At 29.9% G+C, this 24,603-nt stretch overlaps 1 protein-coding gene across 1 annotated transcript in view; it reads right to left on the bottom strand.

The window, feature by feature from the left end:
* The window catches only part of LOC129220226 (TOX high mobility group box family member 4-A-like), a 105,045-nt gene extending 82,360 nt beyond the window's left edge, over positions 1–22,685 (bottom strand). Inside the window, exon 1 of the mRNA XM_054854590.1 lies at positions 22,662–22,685. The gene's annotated coding sequence lies outside the window, so the exon portion shown is untranslated. The remainder of the gene's footprint in view (positions 1–22,661) is intronic.
* Between the last annotated feature and the right edge of the window lie 1,918 nt (positions 22,686–24,603).

The following is a 24,603-nucleotide window of genomic DNA, read 5'->3' as shown; positions in this document are numbered from 1 at the left end:
TCATGCCAGCACGATGTTGTATCAATATTCGTAATGTGACTTAGATCAGAAATACGCAATGTGCTTCAAGACAAACAATTCCAGTAGGTCTTCGTATAAAAAATACTTGAGATGGGAAAAATGTGTCATCCAGTTAAAAGTTCGACAATGTGTTCCTTCAATTTATCAAAATATATTTAAAAAACAACACAAAACCCATATTCCATTCATCTACAGTTAAAAAGTGCAAAACGTTTTCATGGAACCCATTTTCTTTCTGTTCTAAACAGTTGATATCAAGTTAAATTTTATGTTAAAATGCAGTGTTTCAAAAAGGTAAAATTGCAGTAATTGGCCTGAACAAATGCTTGAGATGGGAAAAATGTCTCATTCCGCTGAAAGTTCGACAATGTGTTTCTTTAACTTATTGAAAAATATTTCAATAACAACACAAAACTCATATTTCATTCATCTACCGATAAAAAGTGCGAAGAAGTTTCATGGAACTTGTTTTTCTTTTTATTCTTAAAAGTTGATATCAAATTAAACTTTATGATAAAATGCAGTGTTTCAAAAAGGTAAAATTGCACCAAATGGCCCGAAGCAGCCAAAGCCATTTCCTTTTATCCGTGAAAGCATTTTCAAGGCAAATTCCAAAAAGAAAAGATCATGTCCATAACATCCCGGTTTGTTCTTCCCTACATTGAAGCCATTGAACTCATAATGACAATTTCATTAAACATTTATAAAAATAGACGTGGCAACAAATGAGGCAAGACGTCCGTTAAATCCGAAGGCCTTTTTTTCCCCAAGTGCAAAAGATCCAATGTAGGTCATTACTTTCCAGAAATCTTCAAGGTTATTCAAGTCTTGGAACTAAATATGTTACTAACCTATTTTTTATATGAGGCTGTTTTCAATATCAAGTGGAGAATGTTAAACATAATTTATGTGGTCTTTAACCTCTTTCAGTCAGCAAGTGATCATTAATCATGTTGTAATATATTTTTTTATTAAAATTATTGAAATGAAACAGCACGATAAAGGAGAATTTTTTTTTCAAGAAACATAAATATATATTTCCGTAAACAGAATAATATCACAATTTTTTTTTAAATCTGAAAATGCAAACCATGTATCTGCACAGCAATCTGACCGTTTCAAAAAACAGGCTTCGACGAAAAATCATTAATAACTTTTTAATTAAAAGGACACATTTAAAAATGGTGAAAATTTTCTTTTCGAAATTTTGGTTTAAAAATAGTGTTAAAATAAATATTTAAGATTCATGTCGAACAACTCAAAAAAAAAAAAAAAAAACTGAACTTTCTCCATTTTTGTACGAAAAAGTCCTAAAGTTAGGAAGGAAATGTTTCGTATTTCAACTAATCATTGTCAAAAATAGGTCTTCAAATGAAAAATTAGAAAACTAAACACAGAAGAACTTAATATTTCAAGTCAAACCAAAATTTTTCACATTAAGCGCAAAAATAGTGTTGAAAAGGTACGAAAATTTGAGAAAACTTTAGTAGATAGAAAATTGTCTGAAAAATAAAATTTATCACACGAAAATATAAAAATCTGTATCAACCGTAAAAGTCCAAAATCATGAAATTATAAAACTTATTTATGTTAGAGAAAAATTCGTGAATATATTTAAAACATCTTTAGAAGGTGACTAAACTACTGCATTTTTCTCTAAGAAAAAGAAGCGATAGATTATTTTTTACACCAGTGATATAATTAAGTTATGTTAGAGTTTTTCATAAAAAAAATAATTAATTGAAAAAAGAATGCTATAACAGTTAGGACTAAGTTTTAATTTTGCTCCATAGTAATTGAAATTTCGAATTTAAATGACATTTGCTTTTCTTTTTTACCTGAAATGTTTTTTTTTTTTACTAAATAGCATTGCAAAGATAACGCGCGCAACGATAACAGATTCCCTCGTTTAAAAGGAAAATCTACTATGAGCACTTTCAAAATTTGCAACTGGAAATCACTGACTGGCATACATAATTTCTACAATTTCATCTCATTAACATGCCAGTCGAATTCCTTCATTTGCAGATATAATGAAGCCTAATTGCATTCGAGCGTAAGAAAAATAAAATAAAAACGAAACGAATGTGCTTGTATCAAATAATGTTGAGGAAGTAATTCCTGTTCTTGTTGAGAGTTAAATTACCACCAATTTAATCAAGATGTTGTAGAATACAAGTCTTTATTCTACATTAAAGGGAATCTAGTTTAGCGAGATCAACTATAGATTAGAATCTCCCAATTTCAGAAATCATTACCGTAAACTTGTCCGTGATTCTGTTTTCACGATACCATCTGAATTTACCAGTACTAAATTCTTGTTGCAGAACATGTGCAAATATTTGCACGAATGTTGCTTTATAATGTAAGGGGTGAGAGAAATAATACAGATCTTTCTTTGTTGCAGAACATGTGCAAATATTTACACGAATGTTGCTTTGTAATGAAAGGAGCGAGATTAATAATACAGTTTCTTCAGTGCAGAACATGTGCAACAATTTGCACTATTGTTGCTTTATAATTTAAGGGGTTAGAGCAATAATGCAGGTTTTTCATTTTTTCAGAACATGTGCAAATATTTGCACGAGTGTTGCTTTATAATTTAAGGGGTGAGAGTAATAACACAGATCTTACTTTGTTGCAGAACATGTGCAAATATTTGAAAGAACGTGCTTTATAAGGATAACATAACATAAAACTCCAGGGTCCCCCGTACCTATCACTATGTGTGGTTTAAACGGTTGGATGGGGCCCTGGAGATAGTTGTGTTAATCGGTGAGTTGATACATTGTATATGTCGTACGTAATGCATGCAATACATGAAATCATATTCCGACAGACAGGAATTTTGCTTACACAATTTTAAATTCATATAAAGATTAATAATAATAGGAGCGAGTGTAATAATACAGATATTTCTTTGTTGCAAAACATGTGCAAAAATGTGCACGAATGCTGCTTTATAATGCAAGAGTTGAGAGTAATAATATAAATCTTTCCTTGTTGCAGAACATAGGAAAATCTTTGCACCAATGCTGCTTTATAATGTAAAGGGTGAGAGCAATAATACAGGTCTCTCTTTGTTACTGAACATGTACAAATATTTGCACGGGTTTTACATAAAAAAGGTAAACGATGAGAGTAATAATACAGATATTTCATTGTTGCAGAACATGGGCAAATATTTACGCCATTTTGCTTTATAATGTAAATTTTTAGAGCAATAATACAGATTTTTCTCTGTTTCAGAACATGTACAAATATTTGCACGAATCGTGCTTTATATTGTACAGGTTTGCTCTTTTATTCACTTTTTTGTAAAAAGTCCGGGACGCCGGAAGAAACTGTACAAAATGGACAAAACTGGACGAAATGGACAAATTGGACGAAATGAAAAATAAACTGATTATACATACATAAACTTATTGTGATGGTGTAATAATATTAATATATTATTTTAATACATTTTCTATTATAAATTAATCATTTAATGAAAATAGAGTCATTAGCTTTAGAATTTCATAAATCTAAAGAGTTTCTTGATTGCACATTGGTGCAGCTAATTTTAGATCATAATTTACTTAAAAGTAATAAAATTTAACAATGTGAATATGCTATTAGGCATGATTAGACTATTATATACAATAGTAGAAAATAAACTCAATGGGAAAGTCAAATTAAATGCTTGGAGACATACATACAAAACAAATATTTGTAAACTAAAAATATTTTATAACTGTTATATTTTTCGGGTTTTTATTGATGTCACCCCATAGTAAAATATTTATGTACTTGCATATTTTATGGATATGTTAATGTCATACAAATTAAGAAAAAATTACTACTTTAGTAGCTTTGTGGGTACTCAGAAAAGTGCACCGGAAGAGGCTATAATAGGCAAAAAGATAGATAGCTTAAAAAGGGTCATTAATCTTCATTGGGGACTAATAAGTTGACTAGGAACAGCCTAGTCAGAGCCTGTTGCTGATCATCACATTTGTATTTGTATTGCAAGAACATATTTCACTTCATGCCAACATTTCTTTTATTAATATCAAGTTGTTTTTCTTTTTTTTTAAAAATATGATTTTGAATGTTTCGAAACTCCAACCATTAAAACTTTTTATCTCTACTTTTTAAATTTAAAAATGCACTTATTATGAGCTATAAACCCCCACATTACAGATAAACATCATACAATTTATAGCTGATGTGCTTCTTTTATAAATGCTATTACATGCAGTATAATTTATTTTAACACTCATTTGATTAATTAACACGCTTCCATAAACTTCAACTGATCTTACTTTTTCTTATTTTCACTTTAAAATATTTTACCATCAATTGCTTATATACAGATTTAAGTATGCTTTTTTATATTAAAATATTACTTAAATAGGAAAAATCTATATAGTTATTTATTATTTTCAAAAACTTCAAATTTTTAACTCAAAACTTTCAAATATTGATGATGTGGACAAAATGGACGAAATGACATTTTGTCCGGGACGGTTTTTTCCATGCTTTTTCTGGCGGTTTTTTCCGGGGTGGACAAAATAGAACAACCCTGATATTGTAAGGGGTGAGAGTAATAATAAAAACCTTTTTTGGTGTGGTTCTGTTTTGTTTTGGACGTTTTGAATCAAAGCACATTTTTAAAAATCAATACGCAATGATAAAAGAAGGAAAGAAGATGTACAAAATAAATGTCGGAAACAAAAAAATAAATAAATAAATAAATAAAACTTTGAGAATAAATGTTAAAATTATACTCTTTTTAAACATTATCTATTAAAAAAGCGAATTATTCAGTAAACTATGACCACATCTAACAACGTAAATGGCAGTCGTAAATGGCTTGATATTTGTTTTCCTTTCTGACTTTTACAGAACTCAAGGTGTCAATGATTTAAATCAGAGATCAAAATCAATTGATTTATTTTAAATCGCTGATTTAAACTATTTTCTCGATTAGTCAATACAATTGTTCTTTTTCACTTTGGATCTAGTCGTTCGGGTTTGTGTTCCCATGCGTTCAACTGCAGGAGTTAAAAGACTGTGTTCGACCTTTGGTTTAAAACACAGAAAATTAAGGAATCAATTAAGGGTGAAAAAGACTGCGATTTAAAATGATTACATAAATAAATAGTAGTAAGGGAATGTTGGGCAAAGTGAAATGGCTAAAATAACTGAGCTTTTTCAAAATGAAGAAATTAGAAAATTGTTTTGAAAATTACAGTACAAAAAGAAAGAACATTGTATTTTATAATAAATCTTTCATTGAAACATTATTTTTCATTTTTTGTAGTAATTTTTCAGGGCAAAGTGAAAAATTAAATATTTTCTATTTGATTCTAAGAAATAATTTGATCGAAGAAGTAATTTGATCGAAGAAGTTTTTTGATCGGTAAATAAATTTTTGAATGAGTAAATGAAAAGAAAATGGAATAATAAACGTATAATTACATTAATTAATTAATTATATATGAAAAAAAAATGAGTGAGTAAAAGAGTGAAAATGACTAAGAAAATAACAGAATTAATAAATAAATAAGAGAATTACTAAAAGAAGAAATGTAAATGAATTGATTACTACATGAAAACATAAGTGTTTTAGTAAATGACTGAGTGAGTAAACGAAATAAACCATTTCACTTTGCCCCATCCACTTTGCTCCGCATATACTCGACTACTTGAGAAAAATATTTAAAACACAAATAAACTTAATATTAACTAAAGAAATATTGCACTGTATATTAAGTCTCAATTAATACTTAAAATGTCAATAACAAGACTTTTATTATTTTATAATACAAAAATTTGTGTTTGACTTTCAACAATAATTACAAATTGCCTGCATTATCATATGCTTTAATATTCGGCGATATTTTCTTCCTGACTGGAATAGACTACATATGCAACTACATTCTTAAAATATTACCAGATAGCTAGCGCTAAACGCAGAGTAAATATTTAACCTTTTCACTTTGCCTCACGTTCCCCTACTTATACTCAGGGTAAAATTTTGACGTCTTACGTTAAAAAGAAAGTAAATACATCGAATTTAGTACGACTATGTAAAGGATTCAAAATCATCTTCGAATTCTTTCAAATATCAGTTCAATAAAAGAAAAAAAGTATCATGAATATTCCCAAAGAAAAATAAATATGCAAAAACAGATGAATTTAAACTAGTTATTTTTACTGTTGTAAATTATTTTTTGATTTATTTTTAATTAATTATGGGGGGGGGGCATTTGGATGAGATATATAAAATTAAATCTACTATCCTTTTAGACGAAAATCCAAAAGCCTTGTCGATTTGATGTAGTAAAATTATTGGCAAAACGTAGAAATTGTATTTCCATCTTTTCATGCAAGACACTTCTCATACAAAAACAGCGGTGAAAATACAATATTTTCAAACATAAAAAAGATATCTAAATCATCTGTATTATGAGAAATTCATTAAACTTCGCAAAAAAACTTCAACACAACTGATCGACAAAATAAGTTGCATTTACTTGAGTCATAATTAAAAAAACAACCTAGCAACTTATTTAGATGCAGTAAAAATATTGGATTTACAAGCGTCGCTATAGGGAAAAAAATACATAAAATGTGTATTAGAGGCAGCAAAATCTTACTTATATTAGCTTTACTATGCTGATATCAGAACTTTATCAACTTTTATAAAATACTACTTTCATAGGCATATTTGCCAGCAAACCCGTAAGTTAACGGTTATGCTTAATGTCCGTGTGTAAAATAGTTTCCACTTTTGTTCTTCTAAATGTTTATCGAAAGCTTTAAGAACACTTCTTTAGTTTCTATGCGATACAGAGCACCTAACATATCACGGATTTGCTGATTTTCTATTACGTATACTTCAAAAATACGGGAGTTCTGAAAAAGTACACCTCCAAGAGGGATTCAATGCTCTCTAATTAAAAAGGAAAAAAATATATTTCAATTTCTTTTTCTACAAATACAAGACCATACAATACTCAATTTGAAATTATGAGCGAGCAAACAGATAAAAAAGACCACTAAAAAAACGTTGTAAGCCCCCAAACTATCATAACGTGAATGATTCGTCACAAAGAAAGTAGCACTTAATACCCATTTTGAGGCTTGCCAGGAATTGTGAGCTTTACACCAGTTATTATAGAAATCATTTTCAACTCCCATATTGGTACTGAAAATGGATTGGGAAGAACAGCTTTTTCACGATTCATACACATGATGGTATTTTAGACGATTATTTCACCACACTCTTAACGATTAAAGTACTTTTCACTATTTTTTTCTTTCACGCTCTTCAGTCCACGTTAACAAATCTTCCCAGAAGATATTGATCTTTTTTTTTCCTACTCACTGGTAAGAAAGACAGCAGAAGTAAGTATAAAAAATTGTCTAGAATGTACGAGAGGTATTGAAATTAAATAGTGGCAACTTAATCTCTAGAAACTTACAGAACAGCGGGCATGTGCAAATTAATATGGAAGTTGTGAGCTGGAGCTGTTGTAAGTGTGTAGAATGCAAGAGACAGTAGATCTAATTAGAAAGAGAGTGGTTGTTGTGTGACGTTAAAGTGAAGAGTTTCGTTTCCATCCCTCTAAAGCATGTTTTCAAAAAGTGATCAGCTATCGTGGCTTAAATTGAGGTTTCCCATGGCAAAAATGCAACAGAATGGTACTGAGGATTGCTGGAAGCCTGTAAGCGTTTCGTTGGAGTCGGAGTGAGACTGTGGATTTGCAACACACAGGTCGGCCCTCCAATCCTCAAGATCAGATTGACATACTGAGCGGTCTCCTTTCCATACACCGTCCTCCAGGAATAATCTTTAGAGGTTGGTCTCACTCATCATGTGCCCCTAACATAAGCGCGCTCTGTCGCTGACATCTACAATCAACAAATTACCAGTAGTCTCCAGCGGCTTCCCAACATTTGGCAAAAAGTTATAAGTGATTACATAGAAATAATTAACACAACTGTACTTGTTAGGTTATTAAATTGTTTTATTTCTATGTTGCCATTACTTAATTGATGGCCCTCGAAACAAATATTGCATCCATAACCTTAAAATCAAAAGCCTTCTGAGCTTTCGTTTTTTAGCCTACCTTCCCTTTAAAGAAAAAAAGAAAAGGAAATCTAAAAAGACACGAACGAAGACTTAATGCACCATAATGTATCGCTAAAAACAAAATAAATAAATAAATAAATAAATAATTGAAAAAATATTGAAAAATTAAAAATTTGTAAGTAGAGAAAATGTGCGGCTGTCAGTCTGTTTGTCTTATGTTGACAGAAGACATAGGAGGCTTATTTAATTATGAAAAAACTTCCGGTCATTAATTGTGACGAAGAAGCCTTTTTGAGAAAAAAAAACATTTTTTCCTACTATTAACACTCGATTTTAAGGTATTAATTTATTTGAAATAGCTGTAAAGTTTATGCAGTGTTTTTACAGTTCCTGCCATGATTTTATAAATAGTACGTCTAAGTGGTTCCAAAAGCGATATAAAGGGCAATAAAATGAAAATGAGCGCAGCTACTTTCTACACTACCAGTGGCTGACTATAAACACAACGGGTACATGGAGTGCCTTGTTGGATTAACTGGCAGCTGAGCAAACTAAACTCGAATGATACACGATGCAGAAATCTCGACATTATCTTACGACATAAAAAGCACTAAATACGTAGCTCTTTTCTTCAAGTTAAATAAAGATAGATGGTATAATACGAGGATTCAAATCTCATTTTCAATTATAATATGTCGCATGAGCTTTACATAATCTTTCTTACAATACTGCTTTTTCTACGAAATTATGCATGAAAACGGCCTTTTTTTTGTACGTATAACAGTTAAAACAGCACTGAAAAAGACCTAAAGAAAAGAAAAAAAACACACTAAGTGCACTAAGACTAGTCGTTAATTAGCAAATTAATTACATACTAAAAAAAACACTCAATGTGCACTAAGACTAGTCATTAATTCGCAAATTAATTACATACTAAAAAAAGGTGTATTGTGCCAAAAGGTACTACAAGTTATCTGGCTTCAAAGGATGATTACCCTATTTTAATGCAATATACGTAAATGCTGGTGCTTGTTCGCATATAATGCACCAAAACAGGATACTAGATGGTGCTATACAGGTGATCTATTATTTTTACCAAAACAGGTAAAGATACTAGACCACCTTCTAGTGCCAGCAAATACACTTTTTGTGCAACATACCACAAAAGTTTTTAGAGTGTAGTTCACCATACATTTTTTATATTTAAAATGGTAAATTACATTTTTTTTCATTTGAACAGGAAAATACTCAGTTTCTTATTTAAAGTTAATATTATTTCCACCACTTTTCCGTTATTTCTTAGCTGGAAACAAACTAGGAAACCAAATGCAAATTCAATCAGCTTTAATTAAGAACCCTACAAACAGACAGTACTGCCACTTGCACATAAACGAAGGCTCCTAAAATGTAATATTGGTTTGATTCGTTAGATTAATTACGAATATTTTTACCATTTAAAGAGACATATAATAGCATGTCTTCTGCAGTTAATAAAACGTCATACTAATCCATACCGGCATTTTAAGAATTATGTACCATCCAAGTGGTAGTAAATTTGAAATTACTCATTCTGTAAACAGCACATTAGAACTGACCATTTAAAAGACATTTTCAAGGGTTAAAATCGAGATGTCAGACCATTCGAGGGCAAACTGACTTATTAGACATTTACAAAGACCATATCAGTTTTGGAATAATGTGTTAGTTAAAAATAAGGTTTCTGGAGTGTTTAACCGTCAAAGCGGCGTCACTGTCTCACTTTTTTTTTTTGGTGAAATAACTTATTACAAAATTCAGTGGATGTGTTCAAAAATGACTGGATACAAACAATCTGTATGACTATTTATCATTTTACTAAAATGAGAAATAAAACTTGATTTTCAAAAAAAAAAATGAGATGCACAGAAGAAAAAAAATCTAGAAAAGTATCTAGCGATACCAATAACTCCAACAACCAATTCCAACGAAAATCAACAACCTAATTTACCACTTATTATTTGAGTAAACAACGGTATTCGAAGAGTAACCTCAAACAATGCTAATGTTAATTTTGAATGGCCACTGAAAAGCTCACCTTAATTTACCTCGACAATTGTTTATATTGGAAATAACACCCAGAGTGGCCACCCAAATTAAATTTAGAAGCTTTGCAAATAAGCGTAAACTGCTTTGTGTGAATGTGTTTTGAAGTAAGCGAAAAAGAAACAACAAACAGCCATTATGTTCAGAAATTTTCATCCAACAGGTTTCGCTAACGTGGCTTGAGAGCTGCAAAACCCTAATTCGAGTTGAACTTCGCCTATAATTTTACGTTCGCTTCTTCTTTGCTTTCCCACCATTAAAATCAAATCAAATTTTACATCACAAAATAACCAGGGCGCATTTTCGCTAATGAAATATTTTTCAATGCATAGTTGCCCGTGAACTTAGGATTAAGTAGGAAAATAATAATCAACGAATTTCTACCAGTAATTTTGAAAAGCATAAAATGACAGAAGATAAGTGTGCTCGAAAAAATATAATGTTGAAAATGGTAGGTTTACCTTCTTGCGTGGGAATGTTGAATTCAAATAAAACATTTATGAAGGATTTTATTATTTAATTTAATTTACTTAATCAACGAATTATTTTCTTACTGATTTCCCTCTGCAATTCAAAACATTTATACTAAATGCTGACCTAAAATGCACTTTGTATAAAGGGTAAAAGTAGCGGTAGCCAGGGCGACTAAAAAAATAAAATGGAGATTAAAAAGCAATCTGTCAATCTCCCCCTGTAAAAATAAATCAACGACCTTTAAGTGCATTAAAAATGCATTAATTAACTGGTAGCATCTTCTTCATTAAAACCATTTCATTTGAGAACTTAAAGAAAATAAATAACGTTATATTGCACAAAATTAGCAGAATAATATATTAATATGTTAGATTTGTACAATGAAACGTTGTCCATTTCCATTTAATTCCTTCCACAAAAGGTCTTTATTTATTTCTCATTTGTGAACTAATTTATTTAAAGTATATCATTTAAATTAATTAATGTATTTAGGATTGTATTTTAACAAATAAAAAAAAGAAGTTTAGCTTTTTGAGTAAAACAATGTGGCCAATATTTAAAAAGGTGCTAGAGATGGTATTTTTCTACGGGCCGCTGTAGGCAAAATAATTTTCTCAGTTTTGCTCTTTAAAGTTGGAGTTTCTCCTCGAATAATGATACAGGAAATTGTTATTTCTCAAGCAATAACTCAACATTTTAATAAATGATAACAAAATATTCGGCAATAACTTTTAATAAAAATACCATGAATGATATCGACGTAAAAGCTTTTGCAGTGAGAAAAGTAAAGCTTTTTAGCAGAATGAATGTTACACGAACATTAAATTACGAACTCTATATTATAATCACGAATGTAAAAAGCACTAGTGGTTCATGTCACGAGACACCACGTGACGGCAGGAAGCAGAAGGAATATTTTCATCAATGCGATGTAAACTTGCAAACAAAATCAGAAAGCGCAAGGTTACAATGGGGTCTTTTCCAATATTTTAAACGTATTTTTTTTCTGAAAGAACATGCTTAAAAACATAGGATTCAACCATTTTTTAAATAATTTGTTTAAGTTTAATATTAAAAAAAAAAAACTTAAATCGGTGATCTTTCATTGTTTATATTTCCTGCCGATGACATCACAAATGATGAAATGCCATTCTGTGTTGCCATTCACAGAGCAAAATATTTAGTTCGCATCTTTACTCACGTGTATTGGTAACGATATGGTTGATAGCAAGCATAGAGTGCAATTTTAATTCACTTCTTGACTATCATAACGTGGAAACGCGGTACAAAGATGAGCCAAAAAGCATCATATGTAAAGGCATCTAGACCACGACTTGTTTGAAAAATCGGACATTAAAAAAAAAATTAATTAAAAAATAACTATTGGGAAAATGACAGAATTTTCTGGGTTCATGTTATTATTATTAATTCATAGGGAGCAAAACTTACATTTTTTTCCTTTTTAGATCGAGGTTTTATGAATAATCCTTTAGATAGCGCTGTTATAAATCAAGCTGATTTAATATGCCACCATTTAACGATTACTGGATGGCGAATCTTAGTGTGGTACATTTGATTCATGTTAGAATAGTTATGACCGAAAACTATTCAGCTTTTTAGAAGGTAAAATCTGATTGTGCTAGTTGGTGAAATGGATATATTTTAATAATCATTCATCAAGACTGTTATTATATCCTATTTATTGGACCCTGACCATGAAGGGAAGATATCTTTTGGGCATCTTGAGTATCTTAGGAGGAATTTCAGAAATGGAATCTGACCTAGAAGACGCAAAATGAACTCTATAATTTGTTTAAGCACCCGGATGCTTTCTGCGGATCTAAGTTGAATCGGCCACATTATCCACTTGGACAATAGTAGCATTCTGAAGAAAATTTTCAAGGCTAGACCTTTTTGTACTAGAAAACGTGGAAGGCCAAAGCTGCGTTGAGGGGTTGCTGTAGAAGTGGATTGTACTGTTCTTAGGTTCAAAAATTGGAATAGCTTAGCTGCGAATAGGGGAGCCTAGGGACGATTGGGGCATATCGCCTTGACCCACCCTGGGTTTTCACGTCAGGGATGATGATGATGAATTTAAAAGAGCTTGGCGCTACAATGTTATAATGGGGTAGTTTTCCAAATTTTAAAAGTATTTTTTTCTTAAAGACCATGTTTAAAAACATAGGATTGGACCATTTTTTAAATAATTTGGCTAAATTTAATATTTTTAAAAAAATATTTTAATCGTTGCGCTTTTATTGTTTACTACTTCTGCTGATGACATCACAAATGATGAAATGCCATTCACGGATCATAATATTTAATTCGCATCTTTACTCATATGTAGTGGCAACGATATGGTTGATAGCAAGCGTAGAGCGCAATATTTAATTTGTTTCTTGATTATCATGACGTGGAACCGCCAGTAGAGATGCGCAAAATTACATCATTTGTGGCGTCATAAAGATCACGCCTTGTTTTCAAAATCGGACACTTTAAAAATTTAATCAAAAATTGACCGTTGGGAAAATGAAAAATTTTTCTCGCTCCATGTTATTTTTCCTTTTTTTTTTTTGCTTATTCTATCAATTTCATTGACTAAAAGTAGTACTTTTGACTGAAGGAAACAACCCCATTAGAATAGAAAAGTTTATAATTTTAATGACTACATTACGAGTTACATCTATGGAATAAAGGCTATATTACTTCGGTTTAAAATTATTAATTTTTTCTAAAGAGTGTTAATGCAATTTAAAACTTCTTCACATTCAAAAGGGTAAATATAGTTAGCAATTAAAAAACATTTTTTGAGTACGTTTGTCCTCCAAGTGAATGAATAAGTTTAAATTGAACACGTGACTGGTCAGAGTTAAACAAGGAATAACCGCAAAGATACTCTATTCAGACCTGTTATGTTAAAAGCAATGAATCAATATTTCATTGAACATTTTATTAATTCCTTCAGGTTTGATAAACGATATGCATAAAACTTTTTCAGACAAAAATGTATTCCATCATGATTAATTTATTCCTTACAGCATTAAATTAAAGATTCAGAAATGATTCTAGAACAGTAAATTTAATTAAACATTTTAGAACCATGAAAATAAGTTCAAAAGGAAAACTAGTACTTAATAAATTCCGAAACGATTCCAAGAAATTTAATTAACTCCTTTGTAAGAGATAACAGCCTAATGGAGTGAAATTGAAAAAAAATATCGAACAACTCAAACGGTTATTTCTAAAATTTAAAACGATCGAAAAGAATCGACTAAATAAGGAACATCGATGTGATAAAACAAGACATTAAAAAAGTAGCAGTTCTAACTAGAAGAACTTAATTCCATTTGGAATTATCATAGAAGGTTTGGCTTTACTGCACATGATGTTACTTAGTAAGAAAGGAAATTTACTGTACAGGATAATGTTTTAACTGCAAAGCACAAACGTGGTGTCGTGTGGCTGATTTTGTCTCAAATCAATTATTCGATAAATTATTACGCAATAGCTGCAGATGAAACAAAAAGTTTATTGAATAGAATTACCATTACAACTGCAGTCAAAATCACTGAGGCTAGACCTCAGACACTGAGGAGAGATGGCGGATGACTTTAAAGCAAGATCATCATTTGTATTATTTGTAGTAGGTTGTTTATATTTTGTAGTAGTAAGGATTAAAGCAAAGACACCTCTTACCACTTTGCGCCTTCTGGCTCCTTTTTTCTTCTTCTTTTGTACAAATGATACAAAATGATGTTTTCGTTTCAAGCTCACCCGCCATCTCTTCGTGGTCAAGTTTTAGAACCGCCAACTTAGCTTGAGTAGAAAAAGCTACAGCGGGAACAACTGTTCAACATCCAGGGCTTCTGCTCATCACATTTTAGAGGGCGGTTAATGTTGGGGTTGTTAATGGATTGTAAAACTGACAACTGTGTGACTATTTTTTTTCAGTTCATTAAGTTTTAATAGCTCTTTACAAAACATGTAGGAAGTAATAAATTCAATGTAAGAACTTACTCGTACGGCGTCTAAAAATAAAGTTCCCGTTGAAGTGTATTTTAAGCGATAAGTTAAAACTTAATCAGCGCCTGTTCCTAGCAATGTCCTGTCTCCTTGCATTACCTGTTAAATTAGGTGTACGATCTCGGATTATCAGTGTGCCTAACAAAATCATACACACAATACAAGTTGATTTTTTTCTCATTTCAAGTCAATTAAAAATGCCCCATCAACAAACAAAATTATTTATTTGTAGATTGTTTTGGAATAACGCATTTCATTTATAGTGATTTTAACTTCTAAATATTGCATAACTTGCTAATTTTGATATGTTTATGGATTTTTTTTTGAAATGATTGTGGTACCAAGATTTTTCAAACTCTGCCTCCACTTACAATGTCTCACATTTCTTACGCAATGGGATAGTTTCCTTCAGTCAAAAGTACTACTTTTAGTCATTAAAATGGATAGAATGAGCAAAGAAAAAAAAAAAAACATGGACCCAGAAAATACTTTCATTTTCCCAACAGTTTTTTTTTTAATTATTTTTTTTTTAAACGTCCGATCTTTCAAACAAGGCGTGGTCTTGATGACGTCACAAATGATGCACTTTGCCGCATCTTTCTACTACGTTTCCACGTTATGATAATCAAGCAGCGAATTAAAATTGCGCTCTACGTTTGCTGTTAACCATATTTTTGCCAATACACGTGAGTAAAGATGTGAATTAAATATTTTGAACCGTGAATGGCAACACTGAAGGACATTTCATCATTTGTGATGTCATCAGCAGAAGCGTTAAACGATAAAAGAGCACCGATTTAAGTAATGTTTTAAAAATATTAAACTAAAAGAAATTATTTAAAAAATGATCAGATTCTATGTTCTTAAGCATGCTCTTTCGAAAAAAATACTTTTAAAATTTTGGAAACGACCCCATTATGTTGCCTTTTTCCCGCTTAATTAGTGTTCTTTTTGTATGAAATTAATCATGAATTAAAAATCTGAAAGAATTAAACTTAAGTTGATTAAAATTACAACTTTTAGAAACATGCAACAATTACCTGACTGCAATAATTCATGGCAAAAACTTTATTTTGTCAGGAACGAATTGAAGTTTTCTTTATTATTTCAACATATTTATTTATTTTTTAGTTAATTCCTTAATTTTTATTTACTTACTTTTTTTTGCATTTTAAAATTTATTTATTAATTCCTTCTAAAACTACTTCGAACAAAACCGATGATGACTTGTTTTTACTTGAACAAATATCAATTCAAAATAAATAAACTTTCAATGCTAACTCTTTGTACGGAACGAATATCAATATTTCGAAAAAAATATGAACGATACATTTGAACAACGGAGCGATCCTGAAAGCGAAACTTTCCCTCCGGAGGCCTTTCTGATGCATCGCCAGATTAGAGGAAGAAAAGAAAACGATTTGCAGCTTTTCAGCACTGTGGGGTGGATGCGTTATCCCTTTGCGACCCAGTTGTGTCGACCTTGAGGCAACACACCAATGTCACGGACCACTTGTTGAGCAATAAATAAATGAAAAATTGATACTCAGGAGAAAGGTCGGCGAACTCTTGAACTGAGAAGTTAATGAGTTAAATCCTAAGCTTCTTTTCGCACTCCTTATTCTACTCTAGAGGTGTATCTTCCACTAAAAAGATACTTCTTCTGTGTGTACTTGACATCATGAAACTAGAATTAATTTCGAATCTTTGCCAGACGAGTTCTTACTCACACAAAATTTTCTTTTGAATATCAGTTTCTTTTTTCAGTTCTTTTTTCTGGGGTAAATTTCAACCATATTCATTTTGATACAGAACAAGGGATGAGACTTAAAGACAAGCTAACTTCTAAAAGACTTGAATCAAAGAGATAGTTTAACAGAGATATTGCTTTTTATAAAATATTTAGGAACAATACTTTATCTTTATTTCTTTTCTGTTCTCTCCTTATTATAATTTATTTATTTTTATTATTTATTACTATTATTATTATTACTATTATTATTATTATTATCATTATTATTATTATTTATCATTAGAATTATTATTCAAAATTTCTACTATTATTATTATATTTATTATTTTTCCCCTATTGTTATTATGTATTATTACTATTATTAATTATTACTATTAGTTATTATGTATTATTACTATTATTATTATTTATTACGATTAGTTATTTTTTTATTATTATTATTAATATAATTGCTGTTGTTGTTGTTATTCTTATTATTATTTCAATTTTTTTTATTATTTATTACTATTATTATTATAGTTTTTACTTATATTCTTACTATTATTATTATTATTATCTGTAACAACTATTATTATTATTATTTGGTCTCACACGTAGAATGCAAAAACAATTTTTAAAGCCATTCATCAGACAGTGCACTTATGTACCAAAATGTCTTTTATGCGCAGACAAAACAAAAATAATTTCATTTTTTTTAAAACACAAAATACTGAATTTCATTTAATGAAACCAACTAACGTTTAACAAAATCTGTAAAGTAGATCAAAACACGACGTATGTATCATTATCTGTTCAATGACATTTTCTCAGAAATATTTTGTCATATATTTTTCAATTCACTAATGATTAAGAATATAATTACAGTACAGCATTTGAGTACATTGTGCATGCCCTTTGTAAACTTTCTTATCTTAACTTGTAGGTCTTTATCATAAGGAAATGCATTGTGTTCAAATTTCAAAATTGATTCGTACTTCTGGAGATGCATGACCACACATCATGGCTTAGCAAAGCTAAAGAATTAAATCCCCCCCCCCTTTTTTCAAATTCCAGGAACATCTCCCGAGTTTTATATAAAAGTTTTAAAATGAGATTGTTCATCTTAAAAACCACTTTCATATTGATAAAATATAGTTTTGGTTTTTTTTACGTTTGTACACAAACAATGTTTTTCAGAAGCTTTCTCCGAGTTACTTTGTGAATTTTTCCGACTTTATGTTCTAGTTTTATGTCTGGAACAGTTCTTAATGTAATTTAAAAGAACTTGAACTGTATTTTCAGTTAAATACTGCACGGTTTCCTTTTATATCTTAAAAGCTATTTAAATGTATTCTATTTGATTTACGGTTGTTTCGTTCCTTTTTTTCTTTTGCATTAACGAGACTGTGGCTTGAAAATATGTATTTAATTTCCATTATGAGTAAACTTTTGTGGCTATTTTGATATATTTTACGAACCATATGAATTTTATAGAATTTTTTGCATTTATATTAAATGTTGGATCTGTTTTGTAAATCTGAGCTTTCAAAATAAATTACTTTCCCAAATAAACGTTCTTTTAAAAGAAACACTGCCCGTTATTTTATTTTATTACTTTTTGTTAATTTAATTAAAAATTACAATGCAGTCATTTTGATAATAGCATGTTAAAACGGAAATGTGACACAAAAAAGAAGTTTTTAAAATGTTTACAAAATTTTTCACTCTCTTAGCAAATACATACACATTATACTATAAAATTAGAAAACTTTGAATTGCATTAAGATAAATTATTGAATACCTTTTGTTCGAAACATTCATCTCAAACTTGAATTCTACATTAGCATTTAAAAGCTATTTCCCCCTTCTTCTGCATCAATGCGTATGACGTCATTCATTACCCATCATCCCTAGTCTTCAGGCTTTGTACTTGATGCCAGTCTTGAGAGATAAATCTTGCGGAAAATGCCGAGCAAATGGGAATGTTTAATTGACATAAAAATCAAATCAATTTCAAAACCGATAGTCGTTTTTTTTTTTTTTTTTTTGCAAATTTACTTCGAAAGGGAAAAAAAAAGCAGTCGTTTTTGTTTTAAAATTTTAAATATGACATACACAGGGCTCCCAACACATTTTAGCCATAGAAAAGGGTAAAAGAGGACCACTTTGAATCAAAAAGGGGACCAAAGAGGACCAGTTAGGATTAAAAAGAGGACCTTGAGAGGACCATTCATAGTTAAACCCAGGGAAGCACCAAAAGGTAAATTAGCTGCCTGGCACTAAATACATGAAGATAATTTGTTAATTAACCATAATAATGATTTTTAATGATAAATTCTTATCACCTTCTGCACAACTGAATTTTTTATCCATTGAATTATATTATTTACACAAATATTTGAATGGGGAGGGGGTGACAAGCAAGCATGTAACTGACCATCTTACAGATTAACTTTAATTGTAAAATAAATTTTCTACTAATTAACAGGTAAAAACTGGCTAATTAAAAATAATCACCTAAGTGAGCGATGAATTAGTGCATATAGTTAGTGCATATAGTTTATATATGCATATATGGGTTATATTAGTGCATATAGTTTAATAAAGACTTTTTAGATATAGTTATTACAGTAAACACCTTAGCACATAGTAGTTTACAAAATTTTTCACATAACCAGTTTAAAGAGAATTTATTTTGATATAAGGTACCGCAAGACAAGAAGCTATAGTTTAGAGGCCAGGAGGTTCCCTCCCCCTCCACAGCTCTTGGCTTTTACACATATTTCCAGCCTACATATGGTACGTTTATATACATATGAGAGTTTATGATCAAACACCAAAGCAGGAGGTAATTTCTGGCTATGCTACTGATTGACTAAGTTCAAAAATATTAGAGGATTGCAAATCATTTATTAGTACGCTAAGTATCCAAATCATTTCTTCATATGTATGTATTAGCTGTTCGGGCCCAAAAAAATATTGTAACTGTCTTCATGTATATATAAAAATTAGTGAGAAAGAAATTTTTTTATTAAAGCTCCCACACCCAAAAATATACAAATGCGCTCAAGCGATAAATTCACTGAATGTAAATTTGAGGCAGCTTTTACTGGATAACTTAATGTAATAAATAAATGTGTAATTTCAGATTCATAGAGCTATATTTTCAAATTGAAAATACTCATTTTGAGTATTTAAAAAAAAATAAGGATACAAAGTTTTAGTTTTTAAAAATAAAATTAAATAATATAATTTGAGGTGCACATGTCAAAACAGCTTCCAATTTTCAAAAATATTAAAATAATTACAAGATGCAAAAGCATTGAAATCTTGAATACGAGAATCAAATTTTCGCGAAATATGTTCACTGTTGGCATAATTTTCAAAAAAAAAAAAAAAAAAATTCTCTAAAACTAAACATGACTAAAATTGAACTTAAAATATGCTGGTCTAGGATAGCATATGTGAAAATAAAATTCGATTGCGCAAAATATCAAAATATTTACAAGATGTAAAAAGATTGAAATCTCAAACATAAGAAGCAATTCTTCGCGAAGTTCGAGTAAGTGCAATGCTGCTATGGTTCCAAAAATAAGAAAGTTTATTATCTATTAAAATTAAATAAAAAATAAGCTAATCTATGGAGGCGTATGTCAAAATAACTTCCGATTGCCAAAAATATCAAAACATTAACAAGATGCAAAAAGATTGAAATCTCAAACACAAGCAATTTTCCGTGAAGTGCGAGTAAGTTCAATGTTGCCATGGTTTCGAAAAAAACGTAGTTATCTTTTAAAATTAAACAAAAAATAAGCTAATCTATGGTGGAGTGTGTCAAAATAACTTCTGATTGACAAAAATATCAAATTATTTACAAGATGCAAAAAGATTGAAATCTCAAACACGACAAGCACTTTCCGCGAAGTGCGAGAAAGTTCAATGTTGCTATGGTTCCAAAAATAAAAAAGTTAATTGTCTATTAAAATTAACCAAAAAATAAGCTAATCTAAGGAGGTGTTGTATAAAAATAACTTCCGATTGCCAAAAATATCAAAATATTTACAAGATGCAAAGAGATTGAAATATCAAAACCCAGCAAGCAATTTTCGGCGAAGTCCAAGAAAGTTTGATGTTACCATGGTTCCAAAAAAAAGTAGTTCATTATCTATCAGAATTAAACATAAAATAAGCTAATCTAAGTTAATGAATGTTAAAATAACTTTCGATTATCAAAAATATCAAAATATTAACAAGATGCAAAAAGATTGAACTCGCAAACGCAGGAAGTAATTTTTCGCGATGCTACATATCGAACACAAGTTCAGAAAATTGCACTGATGAAACATTCTTGATTTTTTTCAAGTTTTTTCAAGGGCGTACGAACCTGTGAGAAATTTCGGTAGCAAAATGCTTTGATTTGAAGTCATAACTCCTCCCTCAAACCTCTCCATTTGTTAGATTTCCATGTTACAACGGTTGAAGGAGTAATGACGTCAATTTGAAGCGAAATAATACCAGAAAGTTAGGTTCAATAGAAAAATAGCGCCGCGGCCGCGTGTTCGGGCGTAACAAACGTCAGCATACAGTATCTTTTAATGTAATGAAAATTTTTAAAATCTGATTTTTGAGTAAAAACAATATAAAAGCGGACTAAACGGACCAAAATGTTAAAAAGCGGTCTAAAGCGGACTTTACCCTAAAAAACGGACTTTGGCGGGAAAAGCGGACCATTTGGGAGCCCTGCATACATTATGCTAATTATATTGGCCTAGAAAAGAGTTTCGTTTATCATATTCGGGTCAAAAAAAAATATATCGTTAAACTGTTAATAGTATGCAATAAATGATGAGCTTCATATCATTTTCTGTAACAAAAACAATATGTGATTTAAAATATTTTAGAACATCCTGTTCTTTTATGCGTCTTCAAGACAGACACAAAGCAATAAATTAAACTCGATTCAAATACTACTGGTGCCCATCCAACTAAAACTAGTCGATAATTAGAGCACGATTTTTTTTTTTTTTGTTTCCAGGTAATGCTCTATATTTTATTAATTCAACGACTTTATGCACGATTGCAACTATTCCTTGAAAATAAAATCACATATTAAAGTAATTTTCTTCTACCTCAGCAGTGCGTGCAGCGTATTGATAATTGCAATCATCATTGAATACGATGTGTATATGATCATTACAGTTGATTACTTTGAAATTTTCTTCTTTATTTCGTAAAGTTGGAGGAAAGACTAATAAAATAAAAAATATATTTTTTTTATACAAGCTGCTTTGGCTCCTTTTTTTCTCTAAAAAAATTAAGTAATTATAATCGACACATTATAATTTAATATGATTAAAATTTTAACTAACTTTCCTTTTAATAAAGTTTTTACAGCTCATTCTAACAAGGAAGAGTTTTAAAACTCTTCAGACATGAAATATATAAATTGAATTTGCTTTTTCAGTTCATGAGAAAAAATTATCAAGTTCGTTGCATTTTGTTTTCATATCATTAATTTTAATTTGGTTAATACTCTTTCGAATATCTCTACCGGATTGATAGTTTTGCATTGCAGATCCATACTATTTGCAGTTCAGTCTTTTGTAAATTAATATTTCATTTTTCCTTTCTTTTCGTCTTAACATTACTTCAAATTCTTAATTTTTTCGCAACCAGTCATGAGTGATTTTAACTGTAAATTTAAGAAAATATAAATAAATGAATGCTACGCGACACTGAATAGACTTTTGGGATTTGTGAAAAAAAAAAAAAACTAAAGTGTCTATTAATTATCTAGTTTTAAGTTTATTCTCAGTTATTTACAGCAATGTTAGATCTTTACGACATTTGAAGAGCATAATTGAAAAGTTAACAAGTAAAAATAAAAATGATTTATAATAAAACTTAAGCCACAGAATTTGTGTTATTGTTATAATTATTATTTCTTTTATAGTTATTAGTTTTAAATCGTAAAGTCAATAGCATGTAAGCTGTCACGTGTAAAGGAAATAATTTTCAAATGCGTGTCTTATCACGTAAATGAAGGATATTGTAAGATATTATCTTCGCTACAAATATGATTTTGAAAGAATCTAATAATTTAAAGCACTACTTTGTAATAGATAAAATACGTACACTTGTTTCAATTAACTAAACAAAAAACTTTTCTTGACCCTTTATCGCTTTGAACTAGTTCAAAATAATCTAACATATTTTCTAATTTGAAATGGAAATATCACTTACCCAATGACATGATCATAAAATGAAAGTGATGAATAAAAATGTTCTTACCTGAAAAGAAATAAATATAATTAAAAATTGAAAATGTATCGATGTCATTGCATTAAAATGTTTATTCAGAAAAATCATCATATATATATATATATATATATATATATATATATATATATATGATAAAACTATAACAATTTAGCTCCATGAAACTGCTTTTGTTTTTTTTCCTCCAGAGACAGCTTTGACAGCTTGCTATAACGTGCTTATAAAAAGACGTTAGTAAAGAACTAAATTTAATTAGTTTTAATACTGTTGCAATCGTTATTGATCTAAAATCTAGTTAATGAGTCGTTTCAAAATATTTACTTTTGTTTTTAAAATGAAAAATATCAAATCCAAAAGAGTAATACCAAGCACAAGACTATTTTCAAAAGGGGGGGGGGGGGTGGAATCACGTCTCTGCTTTTTCTTCTGATTTGCCAATTATTAAAACCATTTTTATATTACGATATTCCACAATTTCCATACAGCCATGCTATTTTTCTACCTACTCGTACATTATTAATATCTTTAGTACATTATACCAAAGGTTATTTTATGAATAAAACTGATATAAAAATTAAGTCGGAAAATAATCTTATCTTTCTATATTTATTTTTCATTCATGGGATTATATTAGCACAAAAAGTGTTTTTTTTTTTTTCAATTAATTAAAAGCAAAAACTTATGAAAATAGATCTAATTAAATACAGGTGAGTTTTTGTTTTTAATCTTTTGCTTCGGTAGTGAAAAAATAGGTGCAGTCATCAGAAAAGTGCTGTATTTCATAGTAATAAAAATATTTTATCTATATGATACTTTATTACTATTCAAGCTATAGTTTGAGTTTATCGGGAAGAATAATTTATTGTGAGTGTGACTCATTTCGCTTGGGAACTATTCGACGAGATTTGTCGTTCAAAATTCAAACGCATTTTATTGAAATATTTATGTTGTATTTGAAAAAAAATCAAATCTTTATAGTGAAATTTTGAATGTATTATTTGCCAAAGTTGGTATTAACTGGCGATTAATTATTCCTGGTGAGTTTTCTAAATAATTTGCCTTTCATTACATGCAGAATTATAGATAATTAACTCGTCATATTCACATAGTTGATCATTATTATGTATCATTAAGAACGTATAAAATGGAGGTGGTGAAGATTTTCATTCGTGAAGGAAAGACCCCAAGTCACGTGATAGATCGTAATGCGAAGCAGTGGAAGAAATTTGGTTTCATATTCTAGTCTCTCGCAAAACGTGTCAACCATTCGTCGGTGTTGAGTCACGTGACTTGGGGGTCTTTGCCTCAGCTTTTGCTAAGCCAATGATTAGACTTGCTCCCTATATTTTTAGTTCCTGCTCTAAGATTTGTATATGTTATTGTGTTAATATAATTATTATGAAATTAATTATTACGAAATACTATGATTTTCAGTACTCGTTCAGAAAGTATTGTGTTTCTAAACAAAACAATACATGTAAACTAATTTCCAAAAGCTCAAATTAGAAGTGAGTTTTTTTAAAGCAATTTTAAACTCACCATAAACCAAAAGTTGAATAATGGTAATATTAGAGTTCAAAGTGAAAGGGAACAAAGTCAAGAACGGCGTGATAATCAGAGTTTGCGACTGTTTACTGAACTTTTGTAAAAAGCGAAAAAAAAAAAATGCTGCATAATTTAGCCTTTTTTAAGAATTATTTTAAAAACAAGTTCGTATAATTATTAATAAATAAATTATTTTTAACTTCCAAGTTAAAACTCGTGACGGAAATTCTCTGCAGAGGTGTTTAGTAGATAAATAAATAGCTTGATTTAAAAATTTCAATATTATTGAACAATGCGACTTTTCCCGATATCGTACGTGTATGAACTTAGAGCAATTTACGAATGCACAAATGTCTATTTT

This window comes from Uloborus diversus, chromosome 4 (genome assembly GCF_026930045.1).
Source record: "Uloborus diversus isolate 005 chromosome 4, Udiv.v.3.1, whole genome shotgun sequence".
Lineage (NCBI taxonomy): Eukaryota > Metazoa > Arthropoda > Arachnida > Araneae > Uloboridae > Uloborus > Uloborus diversus.
The sequence above is the reverse complement of the archived record's forward strand: the minus strand, read 5'-3'. Positions and strand labels throughout refer to the sequence as shown.